General features: G+C 37.6%; 1 protein-coding gene across 7 annotated transcripts in view; it reads right to left on the bottom strand.

The window, feature by feature from the left end:
* PTBP3 (polypyrimidine tract binding protein 3) overlaps positions 1-17469 on the bottom strand; it is a 116290-nt gene that overhangs the window by 60162 nt on the left and 38659 nt on the right. For 2 of the 7 annotated variants that reach the window (XM_046023754.1, XM_046023755.1), the window contains exon 3: positions 12135-12289. The exons of 4 other annotated variants lie outside the window; for them this stretch is intronic. The gene's annotated coding sequence lies outside the window, so the exon portion shown is untranslated. Of the gene's footprint in view, positions 1-4427; positions 4511-12134; positions 12290-17469 lie in introns of all 7 variants that reach the window. One more of the 7 variants, XM_046023756.1, reaches the window with a different exon arrangement.

The raw sequence follows: 17469 nt of genomic DNA, 5'->3' as shown, positions 1-17469 counted from the left end.
ATTATCTTGCCTTGAACACCCTGATGGGCTTCCAACCACCTAAAATGTCCCTTTGTTTCTAGTTTTCACACTGTTTTCACTTATACTGCCTCATTTGAGTTGACAAAAATATACATGAGATAACTCTTACTAATTTTAACAGATGAAGAGACAGAGGTTCAGAAAATAAGTGATTTTTGTACACAGCTAGCAAGTGTAAAACGTGTCATTCAAACTAAAGTTTAATTATTTTTTTTAGCACAAAAATCTCAAAATGTCTTACCATTCCTAGAAAAAAACAAGCAACTTGACATTAACATAAATTTTCAAAGTATGTGCAGACTTAAGTAGATTATAATGATAACACTGTCACTAAATTAGAACACTCTAATTCATGCTCTAGATAGGAGTGAAAGCTGGGCACAGGGTGTGCCCTTTTGCACTCTCCTGGTAGGCCTAGATGGGGAGACAATAGTACCACAATCTTGTGCTTGCTTAATCAGCACAAGGTGTTAAGACTGGAAAAACACCCTAAAAGCAAGAGGATTTTATCAGCTTACCCAGAATATTCCAAAACAAATGAAAGAACATTTAGAAGGTTGTTTCTTTAACAGAGGTTTTAATCATTACCTGTGTGAATAAAAACAACTATACAGGTATTTGAGCTCGGGTTAGACTATCAAATAAAGAACTATGGTAACAAATTTTTATCAAGAAATATGCAATTGGGGCACCTGGGTGGCTCAGTGGGTTAAGTGTCTGCCTTTGGCTCAGGTCATGATCCCAAGGTCCTGGGATTGAACCCTGAATGGGGCTCCTTGCTCAATGGGGAGTCTACTTCTCCCTTCCCCCCACCCTCGCTTATCCCCTTTCTCTCTCTCTCAAATAACTAAGATCTTAAAAAAAAAAAAAATACAATTATAGAAACCTACCATTTTAGGTTAATTGTTCTGAATTATAAAAGTGCCTGAGCTATGTTAAGAGCATGGGCTATAGGGCGCCTGGGTGGCTCAGTGGGTTAAAGACTCTGCCTTCAGCTCAGGTCATGATCTCAGGGTCCTGGGATCGAGCCCCGCATTGGGCTCTCTGCTCCGCAGGGAGCCTGCTTCCTCCTCTCTCTCTGCCTGCCTCTCTGCCTGCTTGTGATTTCTCTCTGTCAAATAAATAAAATATTAAAAAAAAAAAAGAGCGTGGGCTATTAAATCAGACAACCTGTTCTAACCAAGTTACCTGACATAACTGAGCCTCACATTCTTTTCCAATAAAATGAGTATAATAGGGGTACCTGGGTGGTTCAGTTGTTAAGCATCAGGTCATGATCCCAGGGTCCTGGGATCGAGCCCTGCATCAGGCTCCCTGCTCTGTGAGAAGCCTGCCTCTCCCTCTCCCACTACCCTTGCTTGTGTTCCTTTCCTCCCTGTGTCTCTGTCCAATAAATAAAGAAAATCTTTTTTTAAAAATGAGTATAATAATAGAGGTACTTTGAAAATTAAATTAGGTAACATATTTAAATACTAGACGTAGATACACCTGGGTGGCTCAGTCAGTTAAGAGTCTACCCTCAGCTCAGGTCATGATGACCTGAGACATAAGAGTCTATCCTCAGCTCAGGTCCTGGGCTCAAGTCCCCCATCAGGATACCTGCTCAGTACGCAGTCTGCTTTTTCCCTCTCTCCCTGCCCCCCACCCCCTGCTCTTGCTCACACTCTTGATTGAACTCTGGCTCTAAAATAAATAAAAAATTTCTAAATACTAGGTATAATGCCTAGCATATAATAATCAATAATGTTTCAATTTTCTTAGGAAGGACTGTGTTACCTGAAAGTGATGTTCTTTCCACTTCTTTAGTATTAAAATGATGACTGTAGGTGACAGTGACTTTTTTTCTCTTGATGTGCTTACTTAGCAAAATTTAAGACATTGCTCAAAATTAACTAAAAATTTTATTATTCTATGAAATCTAAAAATCTAAGAATTACTCATCTAGATGACTCCAGAAAAGGTTATAGCCACTGAAAAATGGAAAATATATAACCAATCACATGGCCATAATTTACTAAAAGTCAACAGAAAACAAGGAAATTATAATGCATTAAATAGATAACTTTGAAGAATTACTCTCTGTACAAAATACATTAGAGATTTTCCAAAATTTTTATTATGAAAATCAGCATTCAAAATACTTAGCTTGTAAAAACCCTGCATCTTATTGAACAATATATTTAAAACTACCGAATGCCTGCTATATATTAGTCAGGTTCCGAAAAAATAAGTAGAAGAGACTTTTAAAAATTCATATATTCCCATCTCGAAACTGAAGAAATCCACCAGGAAAACTATCCTACAAATACGGATCTTTTTAAAAATGCAACTTTATTAGGTTATACTTTAGATATAATAAAATCCACCTACATTTTTTTTTTATTTTTTTAGATTTTATTTATTTATTTGACAGACAGAGATCACAAGTAGGCAGAGAGGCAGGCTCCCCGCTGAGCAGAGAGCCCGATGCGGGGCTCGATCCCAGGACCCTGGGATCATGACCTGAGCTGAGGGCAGAGGCTTTAACCCACTGAGCCACCCAGGCACCCCTCCACCTACATTTTAAATGCAATTTGTCAAATACTGCAAAAATCAAGATATAGAACATTTCCACCATCTCCGAAAGTTCCCCGGTGCTCCTTTGTAGTCAGTCCTCCCTCCAAACCCCCCACCTCTCAAACTAAACATATACCATATACTACCACCATACTGTCTTGATTACGACAGCTTTAGAGCAATTCTTTTTAAAAAATTTTTTATTTTTTTTAAGTAATCTTTATACCCAAAGTGGAGCTTGAACTTATAACCTTGAGGTCAAAAGTCCCATGCTCTTCCAACCAAGCCAGCCAGGAGCCCCTTAATAGCCATTCTTGAAATCAGGTTCTTATCTGGGGAAAAATTCACATAACAGTTTTGAGTCATCCAAAACATATATATCATGATTTCTCTCTGCATTTATTGAGGCCCCTTTAATTTCCCTTAACAACGTTCTGTGGTTTTCAGTGTTAATAGTCTTGCATATATTGCTTAACCTGTATCCTACAACCTTAGTAATTTTTTAGAACTTTCTATATATACAGCTTTGTTCTTTACTTTCCAACATGTATGCCTTTTACTTCTTTTCTTTTTTAAAAATATTTTATTTATTTATTGGTCAGAGAGAGAGCACAAGCAGAGGGACCAGAAGGCACAGAGAGAAGCAGAATCCCCTCTGAGCAAGGAGCCGGATGTGGCACTCGATCCCATGATCCCTGGGATCATGACCTGAGCCAAAGCCAGACGTTCAACTGACTCAGCCACCCAGGTATCCCTGCCTTTTATTTCTTACTCTAGCTTTACTGAACTGACTAGGACTTCGTGTACAAAGTTGAATAGAAATAATGAGATTGAACATACTTGCATCATTATGGATTTCAGAGGATAGGATTCTCTTAACAACACTAAGTATGATGTAGTTTCATACCTTTATCAGGGTAAACAGGTTCCTTTTTATTCCTAGTGGCTGAGGGTCTTGTTTATCACAAATAAAAACTGAATTTTTCAAATAACACCTCAGGATATGTTAAGATGATCATAAAGTTTTTCTCTTTATTCCGTTAACAGAGTATGTTGCACTAATTTTCAAAAGTTAAACCACTTTTTATTTTTGGAATAATTCTGACTCATTCATGATATATGACCTCTTCTCTACAGACATATAACTGAATTTAATTTAATGCCTTCTAAATATTATCTTTGGGTCCATTTTCATGAGGGATAGAAATCTGTAGTTTTCTTCCCCCCCTGTATCAAGGGTAATACTAACTCCATAAAATAAATTAGAAAGTGTTCTTCTGAGTTTTTATAGCATTGGTATTATTACTTCCTAAAACAAAGCCATTAGGTCTGTAACTTTTTAATTCTCAATTTTAAATAGTATAGAGTTATTTGGGTTTTCTAGTCACTTTGCGTCAGTTGTGGTACTTTGTATTTTTCAAGGAATTTGTCCACTTCTAAACTGAATGAATGCCTGTTCATCTCAATGGCTTAAAATTATTCATAATCTTTTCTGTCTCTCTGTTTTAGCCTGTGTAGGATACTGTAATAAAATATAACAGACAGGGTGGTTTAACAATAGAAATTTAGTTTCTCACAGTTCTGGAGATTAGAAGCCCAAAATTAAGGTGCCAGCATGTCACTTTCTAATGAGGACTCTTTTCCTGGCTTTAGACAAGGTACCTTTTTCCGTGTCCTTACAGGGCGGAGCCTAGAGTAAGCTCTCTGGTATCTCTTTATAAGGACACTAATACCATCATGAGGACTCCAACTCTTAAGGCCCCATCTCCACATACCATTACAGTGAGGATTGGGCCTTACACACAAGAATTTGAGAGGTATATATTCGTTCATTCAGTCCATAATATTACCCTTTTAATGTATAGGTGCATTCTTGATGTTAGTAATTTCTCGCCTATTTTGGTCTATCCAGAAGTTTATCAATTTTATTGACCTATATAAAAAAAAGACCATTGGTTTCATTATTTTTTTTCTACTGCTTGTTTTCTATGTCCTTATTCTATGCTCCTCATATTTAATATTTTCTTTCTTCTATTTATTTGGGACTTTAACTTACTTTTCTTTGCTATGTTAGAAGCATAGATGATTCATTTTATACTTTTTTCTTTAATAATATAAACATTTAAAGCTATACATTTCCTTCTAAGAACAGTTCCAGTTGTACCCTTCAAAGTTTTCAAACTATTTTCTAATTTCCTTTGTGACATATTCGATCCATGGGTTAAGTATTACTCTTTTTTTTTTTTTAAGAAGTAATTAGGAAAATTTCCCCCATAAATTGAGGATTATACCCTTTTTTTAAAAAAAAAAGAAAAGGATTTTATTTATTTGACACAGAGAGAGAAAGCACAAGCGGGAGAGTGGGAGAGAGAGAAGCAGGCTTACCACTGAGCAGGGAGCCCCTTGAGGAACTTAATCCCAGGACCTAGGAACCTAGGATCATGACCCGAACCAAAGGCAGGTGCTTAACCATCTGAGCTACCCAGGCACCCCGAGGATTATACTTTTTTGATTTCTAATATAATTTTAATGAAGTAAGAGAACTAACTCTACATAATTTTAATGCATTCACCTTTATTGAGACTTGTTTTAGGATCCACATATAGCCTATCTTGGTGACACCTCATGTGAACTTAAAAAAATGTGTATTTTGATAATGTTACAGAAAACGTTCCATTGTCAATTAAAACAACCTAGTTGTTAGTGTTCAAAACGTCTATATTAGGGGATCTACAAATTTTTTTCTTAAAGGTCTACATAAGTAGTTTTGGCTTTGTGAGCCATATAATCTCTGTTGCATCTATTTAACTCTACAGTGGTAGCATAAAAGTACCCATAGGTATGTAAATAAAGGAGTGTGCAGGGGTTCAAATAAAGTTTTATGTATAAACACTGAAATTTCAATTTCATATAAGCTTCACGTATCTCAGAATATTGTTCTTCATTTTTCTCACAATTTAAAAATGTAAAAATCAGTCTTAGGTCACAGGAAATGTAAAAATGGACAAATAAGACAGATTTGGCCCACATGTCAGAGTCTGTCAACCCTTTGTTCTGTATCCTGATTTTCTATCAACTATGCTACCAATCACCAAGAGAGAAGTTTTGAAATCTCCAGCTATAACTGTGACTTTGTCTATTTCTCTATTTAGTTCTATTAGCTTTCATTTTACATATTTTGAAGCTCTGTAATCATGTATATATAATATATATAAATTATATATAATATATAACATATATTACATATTAATTATAAATAAAATCATTTACTATAAAATCACATAATATATAATTATATATCATAAATAAGATGGCATATATTTTATATATTATATATTAATATATATTAAAATTACATATATTTTTCCTTTTACACTTACCAAGAAATACAAATAAATACAATGAAACACAAAATGAGAAATAAGGAATAAAATGAAATTAAAAAAAAAATGGTCTAAAGAAAGCCAAGAAACAAAGGAAGAAAAAGAATAAACGGTACAAATAGAAAACAATGGCAAGATGGCAGACTTAGAACCAGCCATGTCAAATAATTTTATTAAGTGGAAATGGCAAAAGATTCCAAATAAAAGGCAGAGTTTATCAGTCTGACAAAAGCAAGACTCAATTATATGACGTGTCGAAGAAATCCATTTTTTAAAAAAATTTTATATTTTGGGACGCTCAGTTAGTTAAGACTCTCCTCTGCCTTTGGCTTAGGTCATGATCCCACATCATGGGAGGCCCACATCAGGGTCCTCGCTCAGTGGGGAGCCTGCTTCTCCCTCTGCCTGCTGCTCCTCCTACTTGTACTCTCTCTTTCTCTAACAGATAAATACATAAAATATTTTTTTAAAATAAAAAATAAAAAGGGGTACCTGGGTGGCTCAGTGGGTTGGGGCCTCTGCTTTCGGCTCAGGTCATGATCCCAGGGTCCTGGGATCAAGCCCTGCATCTGGCTCTCTACTCAGCAGGGAGCCTGCTTGCTTCCCTTCCTCTCTCTCTGGCTGCCTCTCTGCCTACCTGTGATCTCTGTCTGTCAAATAAATAAATAAAATCTTTAAAAATAAAATAAAATAAAATAAAATAAAATAAAATAAAAAATAAAAATAAGAAAATATTTTATTGGGACGCCTGAGTGGCTCAGTTGGTTAAGCGGCTGCCTTCGGCTCGGGTCATGATCCCAGCGTCCTGGGATCAAGTCCCATATTGGGCTCCTTGCTCAGCAGGGAGCCTGCTTCTCCCTCTGCTTCTGCCTGCCTTTCTGCCTACTTGTGATCTCTCTCTCTCTTTCTCTCTCTCTCTGACAAATAAATAAATAAAATCTTTAAAAAAAAATTTTTTATTGTTATCTTTAAACCCAATGTGGGGCTTGAACTCACAACCCCAAGACAAAGACTCAAACATGTTCTATTGACTGAGCCAGCCAAGTGTCCCAGAAGAAATTTATTTTAAACATAAAATCTCAGTTTCAAAATAAAAGGAATGGAAAAAGACAAATATATAGACAGTAATCATAATAAAGCTGAGTGGCTATACTAATATCTGACAAAGCAGACTTCAGGAAAAGGAGTATTACCAGGGATAAAAAGACATTTCATAATAAAGGAATCAATTTATCAAGAAAAAATAATATGTCATGCATAAATGAAACATACAAACATAAAATGCAGTTATCTCTGCTTTTTAACTGGAATCTTTATACTCTGTTTACTTTTGTTTCAGTGATTGCTCTGGGGATAAATCATCAGTATGCATCTTTAACTTGCACAGTCTACCTTCAAATGATAACACCTAGGTACAATGTAAGAACTTTTTAAAGTATATGTTTATTTCCCTCATCAAAACCTTTCTGTTACTGTCATACATTTTACTTTTCACATATGCCATAGCCCCCCAAATATATTACTATTACCTTGCTTTAATCAATTTTTTTTTTTACACATCATGTTTTATACACTTAATGTATTTTTTTTTTTTAAGATTTTATCTATTCATTTGCTGGTGGGGAGAGAGAAGGAGAGAGAGCGCAAGCTGGGGAAGAGGGAGAGGGAGTAGCAGACTCCCCACTGAGCAGGGAGCCCGATGCTGGGCCCTGGGGGTCATGAGCGGAGCCGAAGGCAGACTCCTAACCAACTGAGCCACTCAGGTGCCCCAACACTTAATGCATCCTGTAGTCCTTTCCATTGAGAGCACTCTATACTTTTTTTCCCTTTCTTTCTTTCTTTTCACTGCAGTAAAATCATATAGCAAAATTCACTATCCTAATCATTTCAAATGCAGAATTAAGTGGTATTAAGCACATTCATAATAATGCAACTATCATCACTCTCCATTTCAATAACTCTTTTCATCACATAAAACTGAAATTTTATACTCATTAAACAGTAACTCCCTATTTCCCTCTTCTTCCAGTCGCTGGCAGTCACTATTCTACTCCCCATCTCTATGACTTCGAGTACTCTCATTTCCTCTTGTGCATATTCTACAGCTATTTCCTTTGTAGTTACCACGGGGACTATACTAAATATCCTTAAGTTATAACACTCTAATCTGAATTTATGCCAGCGTATCTTCAGTAATATGCAAAAACTCTGTTCCTTTACACTTCTATCCCCACCCTTTCCTTTGCTGATGTCACAGTATTATAACTTTATATACGTGTGCCCCAAAACATGAACTAAAAATTCTTTTAAATGCATTAGTCTCCCAAAATACATGGGAAAAAATATAAACAAGTTATATATAAAGCTATATATATATAACTATAAACAAGTCACACACTGGCTTTTAGATTAATAACTTTTAAAAACGCCGCTCTCTTGTGAAAGACCTGTACTCTGAAAACTATAAAATGCTGACGCGGGGAGCCTGGGTGGCTCAGTGGGTTAAAGCCTCTGCCTTCGGCTCAGGACATGATCCCAGGGTCCTGGGATCGAGCCCCGCATCGGGCTCTCTGCTCCGCAGGGAGCCTGCTTCCTCCTCTCTCTCTGCCTGCCTCTCTGCCTGCTTGTGATTTCTCTCTGTCAAATAAATAAAATATTTAAAAAATAAATAAATAAATAAAATGCTGATGTAAGAAATGAAGGGAACATAAAGATATGGAAAGACACTTCATGCTCACAGACTGGAAGAACAAATACTGTTAAAATGTCTATACTACCCAAAGCAGTCTACACATTTAATGCAATCCCTACGAAAACACCAACAGCAGTTTTCACAGAACTAGAAAAAATAACCCTAAAATTTGGTATGGACCCACCAAACACCCCAAACAGCCAAAGCAATCTTGAAGAAGAAACATGAAGCTGGAAACATCACAATTCCAGACATTAAGTTATATTACAAAACTGTAGTAATGAAAACACTGTGGTACTGACACAAAAACAAACACACAAATCAATGGAACAGAAGAGAAAACCCAGAAATAAACCCACGACCATATGGACAATTAATCTTTGACAAAGCAGAAAAGAATATCCAATGGGAAAAAGACAGTCTCTTTAACAAATAGTGTTGGGAGAACTGGTCAGCAACATGTAAAAGGATGAAACTGGACCACTTTGTTTCACCATACCAAAAATAAATCAAAATGGATTAACGACCTAAATGAAAATCCTCAAAGAGAACACAGACAGTAACTTCTTTGATATCACCGGTAGCAACTTCTTTCTAGATATATCTACCGAGGCATGGAAAACAAAAGAAAAAATAAACCACTGGTACTACAGCAAAATCAAGCTTCTGCACAGCGATGTAAACAATCAACAAAACTAACAGACAACCTAGGGAGAAGATATCTGCAAATGACATATCCAATAAAGGGTTAGTATCCAAAATACATAAAGAACTTACAAAACTCGCCACCCCCCCAAAAAAAAACAAATAATGCAATTAAAAAATGAGTACAAGACATGAACAGGCATTTCTTCCAGGGAAGACATGCAGACGGCCAACAGACAAATGAAAAGATGCTCATCATCACTTACGATCAGGGAAATGCAAATCAAAACTACAGTGAGATATCACCTTATGCCTGTCAGAATGGCTAAAATCAGTAACACAAGAAAGAATAGGTGTTGGTGAGGATGTGCAGTAAAAGGAACCCTTGTGCATTGTTGGTGGGATATCATATAGTATTTGCCATTCTCTATTTTGCTTAGCATAATACTCTTTAGCTCCATCCATGTCATTGCAAATGGCAAGATTTTGCTCTTTTTTATGGCTGAATATTCCATTCTGTGTATGTGTGTGTGTGTGTGTATGTGTATATAGACATACATACCATATCTTTTTTAAGACTTTAAAAGAGGGAGGGGGAAAGTGAACAAGCAGGGCGAGGGGGCAGAGGGAGAAGGGGGAGGGACAGAGAGAGAGGGAGAAGCAGACTTTCCATTGAGCAGGGAGCCCAACATGGAGCTCAATCCCAGGAATCTGGGATTATTGACCTGAGCCGAAGGCAGATGCTTCACCGACCAAGCCACCCAGGTGCCCCTTAGGATTTTATTTGTAAGTATTCTACCTCTAACATGGAGCTTCAACTCACAACCCCAACATCAGATTCCACCGATCGATACAGCCAGGCACCCCCCCCCGCCTTTTTTTTAATCTGTGACTGGACTTTAAACTCAAGTATGTCACACACAAATGATTTTTTAAAATCTAATTTTTTTAAGCTAGAACACAAAGACACTTTTGAAGGACAGTTTTGTCAAATACAGGACTCTCAGTTGACAGTTTAATTCTTTTAGCACTTTGAAGATATTGGACCACTGCTTTCTGATCCCCAAAAGTTCCTGATGAGAAACATGCTCACATTCTTATTGAGGATCACTTATATGTGGTAAGTTGATTCTTCCTTTTGGCTTTCAAGATTCTTTGTCTATGGAAAGTTTGATTATAATGTGTCTCATGTGAATCTCCTTGAGTTCATCTTCCTCAGAGTTAAGCTGCTTGGATGTTTATACTCAAACTTTTCATCAAATTTGGGGCTGTGTGTGGTAGAATACCTGTCTGGCACTGTCAATGGAGCATGCAACTCTTGAACTCCGGGTTGTAAATTCAAGCCCCATGCTGGGTACAGAGATTACTTAAAAATGCAATCTTTATTGGGGTGCCTGGATAGCTCAGTCAGTTAAACATTCAACTCTTCGTTTTGACTCAGGCATGAGTCATGGGATTCGGCCGGGCATCAGGCTCTGCACTCAGTGGGGAGTCTGCTTGAAGATTCTATCCCTCCACCCCTCCACCCACTGAGCATGCACTCTCCCTCTCTCTCTAAAATAAATAAATCTTAAGGGGCACCTGGATGGCTCAGTCGTTAAGTGTCTGCCTTTAGCTCAGACCATGATCCCAGGGTCCTGGGACTGAGCCCTGCATCGGGCTTCCTGCAGAGCAGGAAGCCTGCTTCTCCCTTTTCCACTCCCGCTGCTTGTGCCCCCTCTCTTACAGTGTCTCTCTCTGTCAAATAAATAGATAAAATCTTTAAAAATAAAAATTTAAGGAGCGCCTGGGTGACTCAGTGGGTTAAAGCCTCTGCCTTCGGCTCAGGTCATGATCCCAGGGTCCTGGGATTGAGCCCCGCATCGGGCTCTCTGCTCAGCAGGGAGCCTGCCTCCCCCTCTCTCTGTGCCTGCCTCTCTGCCTACTTGTGATTTCTGTCTGTCAAATAAATAAAATCTTTAAAAAAAAATTAAAAAAATAAAAATATAAAATAAAATCTTTATTAAAAAATAATTGGGGGCTGTGGTAACTCTAGAAATCAGATTCTTCCTTTTCCTTGGGGTCTTCTAGTTTTTGTTATGGTTTTTCTTCTTTTGATTGTTGTAAGCTATCTCTGTACCGAGAACCGGCCTTAGGTTTATATAAATTTAAAGTCTTCTCTGGTTTCTTTTGAGCCTTTTTCTCTGGCATGTATTACCACTTTCTAATTTTCCCTATAGAAGTGGTTCTTTTTTAATGTCTTAGTCTCTAATATCTCACTCCCAAAAAGCGTGAGAGGGAAATATGAAGGAAAAGGGAAAGAGTGCCAGTTCTCTGAATTCACTAGAAGTCACTGGAGGAAGGGGAGTTTGCTACAACAGGAGATGGAAAGACAATGGCTGCCTGCCTCTGTCTGCAACTATGTGCTCAGAAGAAGCAATTAACAATCAGAACACAGATCCCAGAGAGTTAAGAGGACAATGTCCTTTCTACCCATGCTGTTTCCCTCAAGCTATTTGTAAGCTGCCCCTGAAACATGTAGGTAGCTCCCTGCCATGTGATTTAAGAGCAGAGGATGGGAGGTGCCTGGGTGGCTCAGTTGGTTAAGTGTCTATCTTCAGCTCAGGTCAGGATAGCCCCCTTCAGGCTCCCTGCTGAGCAGGGAGCCTACTTCTGCTTCTCCCTTTCCCCCATCCTACTTCCCCCCCCCATACCATACCCTCTCCCCCATTCATGTTTTCTCCTACCTCTCTCTCAAATAAGTAAGTAAAATCTTTAAAAAAAAAAAAAAAAAGCAGACAATGGGTAGCTGCTACAGTGCTAAGACCTGAAATTGATCAAAATTAAACACAATTTACCTTCTAAGTCTTCCTCTGGAACAACTTGCAAGCTTTCAATAGACTCCAGAGTTCCAAATTACAGAAAGAGTCTGTTAGTGCAACTGTTGTCTAGGCAGGGAGTCAGATTCCTGGTGCTTCTTACTCCACTATTCCCAGAATCCTCCTTCAATTATCTTAAATTAACAAAATAAACAAAAAAAAAAAAAAAAAGGAGGGAGAAGTCATATCCACTCTGTGGATATTTAACATTTTGTACAAACTTAAGTTTCCACCTGGTGTTATTTTCAAGTCTGAAGAATTTCCTTTACCATTTCATGTAACAGACATCTGTTACTGACAAATACTCTTAGCTCTTGTCTGCCTCAAAGAAAGTTTGATTTTAACTTCATTTTTGAAACTTTAGATGGATATAGATGATTGTACTTATTTCCAGCACTTCAAAGACGTTACTCCATTGTCTTCTGGCTTACAGTTCAGACAAAAAATTCTATATCATTCTTACCTTGGTTCTACTGAATAAAATGGGACTTTTTCCCGCCTGGGTACTTTTAAGATTTGTTTTGCATTCCTGGTTTTCAAGAATTTTATTATGGTGAGCCTTGGTGTGGTTTTCACTGTATTTATCAGCTTGTGATTCATTGAACTTCTTAGTTATGTGGCTTTATAATTTCTACCATATTTGGAATTATTTTCAATCACTATTTCTTCAGGGTTTATCTGTTTCCCTGCCCCCACCTTCCTTTCTGGGACCTGATTTACACATATGTTTGGACAACCTGATTTTTTTCTATAGTTTACTAAAGACTGTTCATTTCTTCCTCAATCTTTTTTGGTCTGTGTGCTTCAGTTTCTATTGCTGTCTTTTTTGTTGTTGTTGTTTTAAGTAATCTCTCCACCCAACGTGGGGCTCCAACTCACAACCAAGAGATCAAGGGTTATGTGCTCTACCACCTAAGCCAGCCAGGCACCCTTCTACTGCTGTCTTTAAACTGACTGTTCCCTTACGTGAACATATGTGCTATTAATGCCATGCCATGTGTTTTTTAGACATATTCTTATCTTTAGAAGTTCAATTTTTCTCCTTATTATGCTAACCGTTGCCTTTAATCCTTAAATGTGCTTTTTTTTTCTTAAAGTTTTTTTTTTTTTTTTTAATTTATTTGACAGACAGAGATCACAAGTAGGCAGAGAGGCAGGCAGAGAGAGAGGGGGAAGCAGGTTCTCAGCAGAGCAGAGAGCCCAATGCGGGGCTCGATCCCAGGACCCTGGGATCATGACCCGAGCCGAAGGCAGAGGTTTAACCCACTGAGCCACCCAGGCGCCCCCTTAAATATGCTTTTAATAACCATTTCAAACTCCAGATCTGCTAATTTCATTATCTCTGTCTTTTCGTAGTTCTCTTTCTTTTTTAAGGTTTTATTTATTCATTTGGGAGGGGAAGAGAAAGAGAGTGCAAGCATGCACATGCATGCACAAGAGCAGAAGGAGACAGAGAGGGCAGGGAGAGGAACAGAGAAAGAATTCCAAGACAACTCCACTCTGAGTGTGGGGCCCAATATGAGGTTCACTCTCCAGACCCTGTAAGACCATGACCTGCACCGAAACCAAGAGCTGGACACTCAGCTGACTGAGCCATCCAGGTGCCCCATCTAGTTCTCTTTCTGTTGATTGATTTTCCTCCTGGTTATGGGTCACAGTTTTGTGGTTCTCTCCATGTTTGGCAATTTTTGACTGAATAGTCAACAATGTGAGCACTAGAATTTGTTTTATTCCTTTAATGTGCCAGAGTCTTTTCTGGGAAAAAAGGTGGTTTCAGATCAAGCAATTGTTTTGGAGCTTGTTTTGAAGCTTAGTTGGAGTGGGTTTAGAGAAGCCTTTATGCTAGAACTGGTGTACCGTTACTGGTAAGGCATGTGTAGCTTACTATGGCAACAGATTCAAAGGGAGACTTCTAGAGCACTTTTCTCACAGAGCTCCCTCCTCTCCCATGCATTGCTTCCAGAGCTCCTAGTTGCCTCAGCCTTCCCAAGAGAGGATCTCTATTTCTTCAACTTAGCAATTCTGCCATGTTTGCCTGGGTTCCCCCCAACCTTAAATAGAGTCCAGAAAAAACGCCAAGGTGATCACAGGGCTCACCTCATTTGCTTACTTTTATCTGAAATCATAGTCCTGCATATAATAATAATAAATTTCAAATAATGGCTGCTTTAAAAAAAAAATCACTGCTCATGTAAAAAGACCAACTGTAGAAATTTCCAAATCCAGAATGGTGACATATAAAGTTACCAGTGACTCGGGCTCTACGTGTCTTTCTGTTAGGGTGCAGCCCTCATCCTCATCATCTAAGATGGGAGATGAAACTCCCGTAGGAGTAGGAGGTAAGATAAAAGAGGAAAAAGTGTATCCACGTAGAAATGTTCCAGAAGTATCTTCTGTTAACTTCTACTTGTATCTCATTAGCCAGGACTTAATCACATGACCACACCTAGCTATAAGGAAGACTGAAACATGGCTGTTTAATTTGAGAGGCAACACACCCACATAAAAATTAGCATTGTCACTAAAGAAAACCAAAAAGTATTCGGGTACACAATAGTCTCTGCCATAATTCCTAACATTACATTTAAAAAGAGAAGTATACAACTCACGAAGAAATGTGTAAAACATTTTCATAATTATCAAAGGACATAAAATAAGACCTACAAACATGAGATCACAGGTCAGGTTCCCAGAAAGAAAGGCACAACTGTGCTTATCACCAATTCCATTTGATGTCCTGCAGTAAAACCACAATTATGTAATTATAAATTAATTTAACTTGGGAAGTTTCTTCTCCATGTGTAAAGTAACAGGTGTTAATAACGTTAACCCCAGGGGTACCCGGGTGGGTTCCAACTTCCTGGAATCAAGCCCCACATTGGGTTCTCTCCTCACCGGGAAGTCTGCTCCCCCCACCCCCCCACCCCCCCGCCTGCTGTTCTGCCTGCTTGTGATCTCTGTCAAATAAACACAATCTTTAAAAAAATAAAATAAAATAAATAATGTTAACCCCATCAATAGAACTTTGCCAAAAGCTAAATTATATCAGTTTTATCATCATCTGCTAACAATGAAAAATCAGTGATTACCCAATAATGACTGAATGTTGAATCACTTCAGTGGAAGCAAAATAAAGCTTTTGGGAAATCACTCTATCAAAAGTGAAACACCTAATACTAATGAAAATTGAGTCTTTAAAAAATTTTATTTATTTATTTATTTATTTTTAAAGATTTAATTTATTTGACAGACAAAGATCACAAGCAGGCAGAGAGAGGAAGGGAAGCAGGCTCCCCGCTGGGCAGAGAGCCGGATGCGGGGGTTCGATCCCAGGACCCTGGGATCATGACCAGAGCTGAAGGCAGAGGCTTTAACCCACTGAACCACCCAGGTGCCCCGAAAATTGAGTTTTAGAAGTTCTACATTAAAAGGGCACCTGGGTGGCTCAGTTTGTTAAGCATCTGACTTGATTTCAGCTCAGGTCATGATGTCAGTGTTGTGAGATTGCACTTGAGTCAGGCTCCATGTCCAGCATGGAGCCTGCTTAGGATTCTTTCTCTCCCTCCCCTCTGCTCCTCCTTCCTCCCTCTCAAAAAAAAAAAAAAAAAGAAAAGAAAAGTTCTACATTAAAGATCAACTTTTTTTGAGGTAATAATACAAACATAAGTTTTGGTGCAATGGTGTGATAAAAATAATGTTCTGACAGTCCTACGGGGCAGACATGTACTTGCAATTAGTTTAGTACATACATAACTAACTCCTTTACCAAACAAGCAATATTCTACTAATAGATAGTACAGTCATCAAATTTTAGAAATTATTTTTAAATCCACATTTAGATTAAATGAACCACAAAAATTTTGTGATAAGATTACACTGAATGTCAAAAAGGTCCTTCGACACAACTGTACACCAGGCTATTTGACCTACCCATTATCAATGTGATTTTTTAAATTTCTGTATCTTTGAAAAACTACCTTACACAGGCATTAAAAACTCATTTGTAAATGAGCCCTAAAACCTTTCTCTCCAAATTTGTTCAAAATCAACTAGGAATCTTTATCATAGTCAAAGAATGGAGCACTCAAATCTTAAAATTTTTGTTCTTTTAGAAATTTGCAAATATTAGACCAAATAAAACAAAAATATTTTTGCTGTATAAATGACCTCAAAAGAAAAAAAGTGAAATTTCCCCAAGTCATGCCAACAGCCAAGGCCCTCAGTAAAAGCAAACTAAAATCAGAAACTTCCCATCAAGAAAGAAAGAAAGACAGGAGGAAAGACAGACACATCTTTCAAAAATATTTTAAAAAGAAGTCCATCTCTGTTCAGATTCTGATAGGAAAATGTGAATGTTTGGATTCTGAATTTTCTCTTCTTCTCTGGTCTAAGAATCTCCAAGGCAATAAATTAACATGCACATTAGACCATGTTAGGGGCTAGAGATACCTTAGAAAGTTTAGCAGAGCAAACACAAAACACCTTAGAGATCCTCACAAAAGAAAAAGCAATTCAGCTAAAAATTATGACTCACACAAGGAAAAACAATACGTTATAAGCAAATATTTAACAGAGGACTAAACAGCACATTAGACAAAGCTGAACACAGAATAAGTGAATCAGAAAAACATTTTAAGGAAATTATCCAAAATATAGGACCTTAAGGGGAAAGACATGACAATGAATGTAAGAGGTTAAAACAAATACAGGATTGAATGAAATGGTCCTATACATTTCTAACTGAAGTTCCAAGAGAAGGCAGTTCTGGGAAGAGCTGGGTCACTCCTAAGAAAGATGAATGAAAGTTAAGTCTCTAGCAATGGTCCTCAACACTAGCTGAACCTTACGATTATCATCTAAGAAGTTTTAAAAATAAACAAAAAAACTGCTCACCCTTCTACCCCAAGATTTTAGAATTGGTGTGGTCAAGGTATCTCTATTTTCCTCAGAGCTTCCCAAGCTATTTTAGCGAATATCCAGGTTTGAGAACCTGTGATCCATATCTACAAATAGCTAGTTAAACCACTGAACAAAAATAAGGAGGAAAATGTTTTAAAATGACTATAGAGAAGTAATTTTACCTAATACTGACAACAGATGCCAAAAGAATAATGAACAATACCTTCATTGTGTTAAGAGAAAAAACTGGCAACCTAAAATTCAAAATAGCTAACTAACATTGAATAGTGATAATGAAATAAACATTTTTAGTGAAACTCTGAGAGGTTACCATTTATAGAGCTTTGCGGAAATAGCTACTAAAGAGGATATGCTTCAGGAAGAGAAACACTGAACACAGAACGGGATATAAGAC

This window comes from Meles meles, chromosome 11, assembly GCF_922984935.1.
Source record: "Meles meles chromosome 11, mMelMel3.1 paternal haplotype, whole genome shotgun sequence".
Taxonomy (NCBI): Eukaryota; Metazoa; Chordata; class Mammalia; order Carnivora; family Mustelidae; genus Meles; species Meles meles.
This window is presented reverse-complemented; position numbering and strand designations above follow the sequence as displayed.